The sequence below is a fragment of the Tasmannia lanceolata genome, unplaced genomic scaffold, assembly GCF_043159265.1.
Source record: "Tasmannia lanceolata isolate RefF3 unplaced genomic scaffold, GAP_Taslan_0.1 ptg000003l, whole genome shotgun sequence".
In the NCBI taxonomy this organism is placed as follows: Eukaryota; Viridiplantae; Streptophyta; class Magnoliopsida; order Canellales; family Winteraceae; genus Tasmannia; species Tasmannia lanceolata.
In genome coordinates, this window is record NW_027518680.1 from 18,572,003 (window position 1) to 18,581,474 (window position 9,472).

General features: G+C 38.2%; 1 long non-coding RNA gene across 1 annotated transcript; it reads right to left on the reverse strand.

Moving 5' to 3' along the window:
- Nucleotides 1-2,464: 2,464 nt before the first annotated feature.
- Nucleotides 2,465-6,093, reverse strand: LOC143853261 (uncharacterized). The gene is made up of 2 exons (XR_013237064.1): nucleotides 5,986-6,093; nucleotides 2,465-2,810 (listed from the first exon to the last, which is right to left on the reverse strand). It is a non-coding gene; the product is annotated as an uncharacterized LOC143853261 (long non-coding RNA).
- Between the last annotated feature and the right edge of the window lie 3,379 nt (nucleotides 6,094-9,472).

Below are 9,472 nucleotides of genomic sequence, written 5' to 3' on the forward strand. Positions count from 1 at the left end.
GCTCAAGGAATTTAGAGGTTTTCATGAATTTGAATTTGACGTAGAATTGGATTTGATGAATTTTGGATTTGAACTTAATGAAATCGGGGACATTATAGATCGTGCCCAGTAAAGATATTGGAAACCAAGACTTTGACGAATGATGAGACGACCAACCTTATGAACGAAGAACCATTAGTAACAAGAATGGATTAGGAACACTTTTATGAAACTTCAACAAGATTTTTCTCAATGAGACTGTTGGTCTTGTCTTCTTGGGATTTTGATAACTGAAACCTTGAACAAGACATTTGAGATTGGTAATTTAGAACAATGGCTCTCTTGGATATAATCATGAAAAAGTGGGATTTGCCTCTTGACAGGTGTTTAGATAAACATTTCTTGACCAGGATAGTATTTAACTAACTGGAAGGAGATTCCGAATTTTAATGGTTCATCTTTCTGAGAAATTGGCTCAACCACCATTGCATCTGGGGCTCTTCCAAGCTTAAGGTGCCTTCCTGGGGTATGATCTTTTTACGGAAGCTGGGCTTTTTGATGTTTCTACTTCTGAACTCTTCTGAGTTGATCTTCTTTGAAATGTAGCTGTTTGACTAGATTCTCGAACCCTTTCAGGTATAATTGCAGGGAGCTGCCTAGGCCGGGCCTCCTTCACCAAGACAGTTACATCATTTGGACATAGGAACGACGATTGACTCTTTCTAAAGAGAAAACTTAGATGAAAGGCACTACTCAAAGGATTGAGCAGCCCTGAAGGAGTGAACTTAGAATGACAAAGATTGACTAACTACACTGACAGACACAGTAATGCTTCTGACTTAGTTAACATTTTATTTGGTAAGTCTATCCTTTCGAGGAATGCTTTTTTTTTAAATCGTAAACACTGGACTTCTTCCTTGAAACAGTAATGCCTCAAGAATTTAATTACGACCCCTAAGATTGCTTAGCTTCAATGCACCCAGTTTTGAGGATGTCACTTGAATTTGCTTGAACTTCAGTTGATCTTCAGTCTTGATACCGGCTGTAGCCTTCTTATACTGATTCTCTTACCGTGACCAAGTCACCTCTTCGGGGTTTTTAACTTGGCGGACCGTGCTAGCCTTAACTTTTGCCTGAACCACCTTTCTAGGTTTTTGATCCAGCAGGCTATCTCCTTAGCTTCTGCCTAAGCCGCCCTTTCGGGTTTTCAACTTAGCCGGGGAATGATCTTAAATTTTGCCTAGACCGCCCTTTCAGGTTTTCAGTCTAGCAGATCTTCAAACTCCGCTCTTTTTCTTATTCATCATTTTTTTTTTTTTTATTGTGTCTCGGGATCTAGCTCATTAGTTCTGAACACCAGAAGGACTTTTATAGGTAGGATAGGGCTTTTCAAAGAATGGCTTAAGGCTCAACAAAGATTTCGACCGAACCTGTGAACAGGTCGCCTACATATCCCAAGGTAGGAATCAGGTCGTGTGTAGTTCAGGGCGAATGCCCTTAGTTTGAAGATAAATTGTTTGAAGGTTAATTGATTTTTTCCTTTTTTTTTTTCTTTCTTTCTGGAATAATTGACCTCTCTTCTACTGGAACTTGTCCCTCTTTTTTTTTTGAAATGATTGAATTTCTTTTCCTTTTTGAATCGACCGAACTCGGTTCAACCGAGTTGCCTACCTACCCCAGTATAGGGATCAGGTCTCGCGTAGTTTGGGGAAATGCCCCTGGTTTGATGGGTTTTCAAGAAAATTTTATTCAGGCTCGAAGGGTTTGCAAACCGGTATTCTTTTGACATTGGTTCTGATTTTGGGATTTATTCGGCCAAAGGGGGCCTTCCGATGTTCAGATTGGCTAGAGTCCGTCTGGTACTGATTATTTTTTTCTTTTTTGTTTTGTTTTGTTTTTTTTTTTTACGGAGTTTGACGGCATTTCCAGGTAAGAGATAATGGATCTTCTTCTTCCAAGATTCTAAAGTGTGCTTTCGACTTTCATAGAGCGAAACTTGTTCTTTGACATCCTCCATCTATGGATTCGTTCTGATGATCACTTTTCAATGCTTGCTCTTGAACTTCTTATCTTGAATTTGTTGGCTTTATGTTATGAATTTGAGAACCAAGGTCATTAATTGGAAATATGAAAGTTGTTTCCACTCTATGCCCCTTGTATAGCATATATCTTCTCACTTTCTTCATTTTCTTTGAGCTTTCCAACTATGTCTTGCCCCTGGTATCGGTTGTAGCTTTTCTAGACAATCATCTTATTCTTGAAATAATTTTATCAATTCTTCACACTCTTCAGAGGGTAATGTATTTTCAATCGGCATTTACTGAATCAAAGTTTCAGTGCCAGCGTTTACCACTTCAATTTCATTTTTGAAAAGCTGGGATTGGCGCTCCTCCTCTTGTTCAAGTAATTGCTGTGACTCAAGTGGAGTTTCGTCAATTTTGTCCTCATTTGAGGAGGGAGTCTTATTTTAAGATCAGAAGCACACTTAAGAAACAAACACAAGTGAATTATTGGACACGACCTATCCTGAACATGCTCAGGATTCACAACTCTAAATAAAAAAGAGAGATGATTTGCCTGGACTAGGCATTGACCTTGAAATGTAAGACCGGACTCAACAATTGTACTGACCATGATGACTGATTCGCATAGGGGAATGCCCCTAGTTCAAGGATTATGATAGTGAACTCTGAAGGACTTAGCAAAATATTCTTGAAAAAGGTTGCCCTTAGAGTAAGAAAGGACTAAGGGTACAAGTAAGATTGGATCATCTGGACCAGGCATGATCAGATCATGAGATTGCATAATCGAAAGATTGTGAGATTCTGCTCCTGCCAGTTAGGGGATGGCATGAAGATACGATCGAATTGTATGACAGAAGAATGAAAGACGCACGATCAAGAGATTAGATGAGATAGCATAAGATTGCTTTCAACGGATAGATCATGAATGACTAATCCTATGAGATCTTTGAAAATGATGGGATTTATATCCTAACCCCAAAGGGAAAGTTTTTAATCTTCACACATTTTAACAGTGTTACCTGAGGGAATCAACCCTAATCCTAGTCTAGCGGAGTGGAGAGAGGATCTCGACTCATGACTTTGTTCGTGTATCTAAGGACCGATCGTAGCCATTGGAAGATGGACTACGGCCTAATCTAGACACAAATAGGTAGGATATCCTAAACTAGGCTCACACACGTGATGCACATGTGTTCGTATACTACATGCATGTGTGGGTTAATCTAGGGGTAAGGCCAAGAGTTCCCTTAGCGCGAATCCATGTTCGATATACTGTACCAGTGTCCGGCGTATCAGTACGTGAACAAGAGATCCGTTTACGTACCATAAAGGTACTAGGCTAAGGGTGGAATGCTTCTCTAGCACAGAGGCACCAGGTGATGAAATCCCAGTCAACCATGCTAGATAACACTCCGGGTTCCTAAAATAGGATGTGTGTGCACGTGAGATGCAAGGGTTTAGATGCAAGTGATGTAAGTGTATGCAATATGTTTGCGCAATCTACGATGCCTTCAGGTTTTGTTAGATTAAGTTCAAGTAAAATGTGATGAGAAAATAAAACAAGACAAAGTAATCTATCAAGTATAGAGTTTTTATGAGCCAGTTAAATTAAATTCAAATGAATTATCTTTTGAAATTTTAATGAAGTTAGGTGATCCCCAGCAGAGTCGCCAGACTGTGGTACCCGATCCCGCGAGAGGGGTGGGGCGCGAGCCGCCGCGCTCTCTCTCTTGGTCTCCCGTACCCACGCGATTGGCGTGTGCATTTAATTATTGATTTGAATTCGTCTTTCATGTGAACTTGGGATCACTAAGGCAATCCGAATTCCACACGAAAGAGACTGACAGAGTCGCCACCTAGATGTGGGATCTAGGACCCGAAATTAACCAGAAATCTAGACTCGCTACCTGGTTACGAGAATGGAAGGTATGGGGAGTTATCCGCCACATGCACCATTCCTGCCCGATAATCGGTCTTCGATTCCAAAAGCTAACTCTTTTAAATTTATTTTAAATGGCTCATTCAACTCTATGTTAATGTGCGAACTAAGTGACATGCATCCTATGATCTAATTTCAATGAGAATCCTAAATGTGTATCTTGATTTATTAATTTGTCTGGATTCAATCTAAGTGAAAGTTCTCCTAGAATTCTAATTTCATGGAAAGTCCTAAGTGATTTGATTAAGTATTTACAAGAAAATTAATATACAAAACACCACAATTTGTTGTGGTGCCGACTCGCGGGTGGTATGCCATCAGACATCCAAGCTGCCTACGTACCCAAGCCTCACTGGGATCAGAGTCGACGTAGTTCGATGCACCTAAGCTAAGCTACTTATGCCTAACTCAACTAGGACACCGACCTAGACGGGATTGACTGTTTCAACAGTTTTAGGAGAAGTTATTTAATTCAAGTTGAGGATTTTATTATCTTAGGATTTCATCTAAGATGCTATATGATTCTCATCTAAATGCAAATGGTCCCTTAGACTAATGCAGGTTTGCCTACATCCTAGTTTACTAGGCTTGTCCTAGGGAAAGATTGGGTGACTAGTGTAACTAGACCTATGACACGGTTGCTATACATAGCAAACGTCCGTGATGAGGCTGGACTCCTGACTCTAGGACTCCCTAAAACCTAAGACTCCCTAAAACTTAGGACACGACACCAGTGTTCCTAAATTGGGCTCTAAGGGTTCCTAAAGGAATTTTGAATCCACCGGCTCTTGGGAATCTCGAATTCTTTTGGGCTTGTGGAAACTTTTAGAGTTTTCTTGAAGCTTTTATTATCTGAAGGTATTTAGTGTGTTTGGTAGCTTTTAAAGTTGTTTATTTAGAAGGTTTTAGTTTCACTTGAAATTTTTAGTGGTCTTTTGGTTAATGGCTTTTAACGGATTTTTATCAGTGGATTTTAAATGGGTGAATTTTAGTTTTGTTAATTTTAGGTTGGATGTACTTTAGATTAATGTCTTTCGATTTTGGTTTGGAAAATGACGTTAACACAACCAAGTTTTGACAATTGCACAAATTCGACAAACCATTGACCATTAAAAGATCTGACAAATGCAGCCCACTAAAACTGTCGTAACTCTTTAACCGCTTGGCCAAATTCAACGTACAAACATGCGTTGGAAAGATCTTTTATAGGGCTACAACTTTGTAGTTCTCCATTGTTTGTAAATCTGTGATTTAGAGGTTCGAATTTGTGTTGCAAACAAAAGGACAGCAACATTAAACTGGAAATGCCTAAAGGTGTGCCGCAACCATTTTGGACTTAACTTTTTAACCGCTCGCTGTCTGATCTAGCACGAATACTCGTTGGAAACGGCACGAAAATATCTACTACTTTGTAGTTAACCATTTCCCACGATTCTGTTGTTTAGAGGTCGAAAAATCTGTTTAAAGTCTAACAGCTAGCACTATGACGGGAATGATATTGGCACCCCCATGTTTTCTTTTGATAGTTCTTATTTTTTTAGTGATTAAAAGACGGTGAATATGAAAAATGGCTTGAATGGGCCTGAGATTAGATTCAAATGGGATGTTTGAAAAAGGGGTTGTTTTTATCTACTTGGCAAGGTGGGGTATGGATATTGGGTTCTTGAGATTGAGTGGGGGCTGTTGTTATCAAATTGGAGTGGGGGCTGTTGTTATCAATTGAAAGATGGAGGTTTTGTAAGCCAAATTAAATGGGTTTTGATAATTCATGTAAAATTCAAGTTTTCTTTCTTGTAAATGTTCAAAATTTTTAATGAATTGTTTTCCCAAAAGAAATCTAAATTCCCTAACAAGCCAATGATTTCAACATCCCATCGCAAATAGGTTCTAATGACCCTAACACATTAATTATATTTAGCATAAGTGAGAACATGACCAAGGCCAAACTAGTACAAAATTAAACATGACATCAACCAAAATATACGCAAAACAACACTCAATCCTACAAATATAGAAAAGAAAATAAAATTCCAAAAGACATACCTTTTTGTAGACGATATTCCATGCAAACTTATGGAGAAGAGGGATTTGGTCTAGAGAGAGGGCTTGAATTTTCTAAGAGAGGGGTTCTCTCCTCTTTTCTTTTTTTTCCTCCTTTTCTTTGGTGAGATGAGAGGGTATTTATAGGAGAATGGGATAGGAGGTTAGGTGAGGTTAGGTGAGGTTAGGTAAGGTTAGGTGAGGTTAGGTGATGTTAGGTGAGGTTAGGTGAGGTTAGGTGAGGTTTGGATGGTTATGATGGGAGGAGAGGTTAGGTGAGGTTAGGTGAGGTTTGAATGGTTAGGATGAGAGGAGAGGTTAGGTGGTTTTGGATGGTTAGACCCAGGTCATGATCTGCCATTGATCTAACGATTTACGGAAATCGGGTCTCGGAATGGAATCAGGGTCCGGGCTATGAAGTGACCCTAGCTTATTTTGTCCCGATTGATGATCCGTAAAGTCAGATCAAGATATTAATGACCTAAAACATATAAATCAATGATAGAGGGGGTTCTCACATGGATTTAACACACTAAATTCACCAATCAGGGTATTTTTCAATTTTTCGGATCTAATCATCTCACCAGGTACATCTCTTTATCATTTTGTTTTTTTCAAAAAATTTGAGGATGCATACTTTACCAATGAAATTCTACGGATCAATATATTAGGTTATTGTTGGTTAAAGTAAGGCAAAATGTGGGTGTCTACAGGGTGGCATCCGTTTTGAGAGTTCCTTGGCAGAGCTCTCTTTCATGTGGAGATCTTTGAGGATTGCAGAGGATCTCGTGTCCTCCGCACTCGTTCCCAGGATCGGGGTCCACAGGCTGGCGACTCTGCTGGGGAGTTCTTGAAACATTGCCTAACTCTATAAAAATGCCATTTTAATTAACTTTGGAGAAATTTGGGTTAAAATCAAGTTAAATGGGAACTCTATCGTTAGAATCAAGGGGCACCAAATAGGTGCGTAATAAAACAAGAGATTCACACACTGCACATCATGCATTATCATTTTATTTACTCCTTTCATTATTTTTTTTTATTGTTTTTCATTATTGGCTCCATGGGATAGATAAAATGCGTGCCCGACTGGGATGTCATTACCCTGATGGCGCTGTTGAATCTATTTCCAAGCTATGCGCCAGCGCTACAGCCGTAAACACTCGGTGCACTTGTGTTTACAGCAGCCGATGAGCAATGAAGCATACTATGTATAACATTGGGCGTACTTTTGTTATACATATTAAGTATGGTTCATACGCGTAGTACCCGATAGATTGAGTCCGGAGCCCTACTTTGTTTTATATATTATGTATATACTTACTGACTTAGTGAAACCTCACTAGGAGGTACCCGTGTTTATATATGTATATATTGCATTCATATAGGGACAAACATGTGTTGCTTACACATGTGAAGCCTAGAGTTAGGAGCCTTCTCCCATTTGTAGACTAGGGTAGCTCACCTTGCATGGCTACAACATGGTCCTAGTACACTTACAAGTATGTCTTGAGTCAAGATCTCCTTGACTCCACTTGACTATATTTAGGGCTGATGCCCCTGGTTAGGTTGTACATATATGTATATATGCTTTTTTATTGATTATTAGAATAGGGCTCTCCTCTTAGTTAGGGTTTCTTATCCAATTCAATCAGTTATATCCATTTTTTATTCAGATCTAGATCTGGTCTGTGGCTTTTACTTGCCGTTACCATGGCCATAATCTATCCTTCGATCTTTCAGTCATTGGAACTGACCCGTTGTTATACGTTCTCATCTATGGTTAGTCCTTCATTTGATTACCTTTTTTCCGGTAGTCATGTTTCGTTTATTGGTTGTGAGCTTTTCCTGCCACTGTCATTTGAGTATTAGTATTCTTGTTGAGAGTCATGTACTATTAGTTTTATTATTATTCATATACAATTTTGTTGAGAGCCGTGGGGATCCCTTTGTGTAGCCGTCATGCTGCCGATTTTACCTAAAACATTTTAAGCATGACCGCTATTCTTTTGAGTCAGTTAAACCATGAGTTTACCTTACCTTGACCTTCTTGTCTAGCCGTTATGCTGCTGAATTTTTCATAGAACATGTTGAGCATGACTGCTATTCTTTAGAGTTAGTTACACCATGAGTTTACCTTACCTCGACCTTCTTGTATAGCCGTTATGCTGTTGAATTTTACCCAGTCAGGGATAAACCATGAGTTTGTTTTATCGTGATCTTTTTATTTATTCTTATCTATCCATCTTGTGGGTTGTTCGTCAGATTACTTTGATTATTAGACTAGTGGCCTATACATGTTTTCTTGGCCGCAGTCTATTTGCTACCCTTTGATTGTGTATCTATTCTTTTGTTGTGTCATAGATTCATGTTGTGTATATATTATTCATTATGCCCACCTGTTCTGTCTTAGATATGGTCGATGGCTCGTCGGCTTGATTGTACAGTTGTTGATATTCATCTTTAGATTTTAAATCTGGTCCTTGACCCTACTTTTGTCATTCTAATGGCCATGGTCTATTATCTGAGCCATTGATTTTCCATTTGATCCAAGTTTACCTATCATATATCCTTTTACCCTTGGATCATATCGAAATCGTTGATGGAAAAATTTGATCTTACCTGTATCCTTTGAGTGCATGATTATTGCTGAGATTACAAATCTGTTTAGATTAGGGGTGTTTATTATTCCTATTCTTTTATACAAAAAAAAGAGTACCGTCATAGCCAAAGAGTTTGAGAATTCTTTGAGACCATGTTGGTATGGGTCATGTCATCAACACTTACCCTTCTTTGACTTTCTGTAGACACCCCCATTTGGTGAGATTTTTTACTGACATCAGATCACAATTAAAATTCACAAAATTTTTACAGTAGTCTTATATTTTATATTTCTTACTGCTGTAAAATTTTCAATTGATTTGGATCTTGTTGCCTAAGAGATGTAGTGTAAATTCATAATCTGGTCTTAAAATTGAAAAATCCGAAATTAGTAGTAAATAGTCTCAAAAATTCATGAAAATCTCACAGCATGCAATGTTTACTCATATCTTACTACTGTAGAAATTTCAACGAATTTAGATTCCTATTTCTAGTAGTTTCTGTGTTATTTTTACAATCTGGTCATATGATTATTAAATCAGAAATAAATAGGAGCTTAATGTAAAAATCTGTAAAACTCTTCTAATAAGCTACATATCTTCACATCTTGTTGCTGTAGAAATTTCAATTCATTTCGAATTCGTTTGCAATAATTTCACTTGTAAAATCACTCAAGTAGTCTGAAATTGATAAAATCCGCTAAAAATTGAAGTTAATTAAAAATCATTATGAAAATTCCTAAAGAACCTTAAATTTCTGTCACATGTTCACTCCTCAATCCATTGAAAACAGAAATCTAAGGATCTTTAGATTTCCCAGGCAAAATGGCCAGTGTGTCCATAATCGTATCTCAATTGCAATCGATCGTTGACGATTTGAATATTTAAGC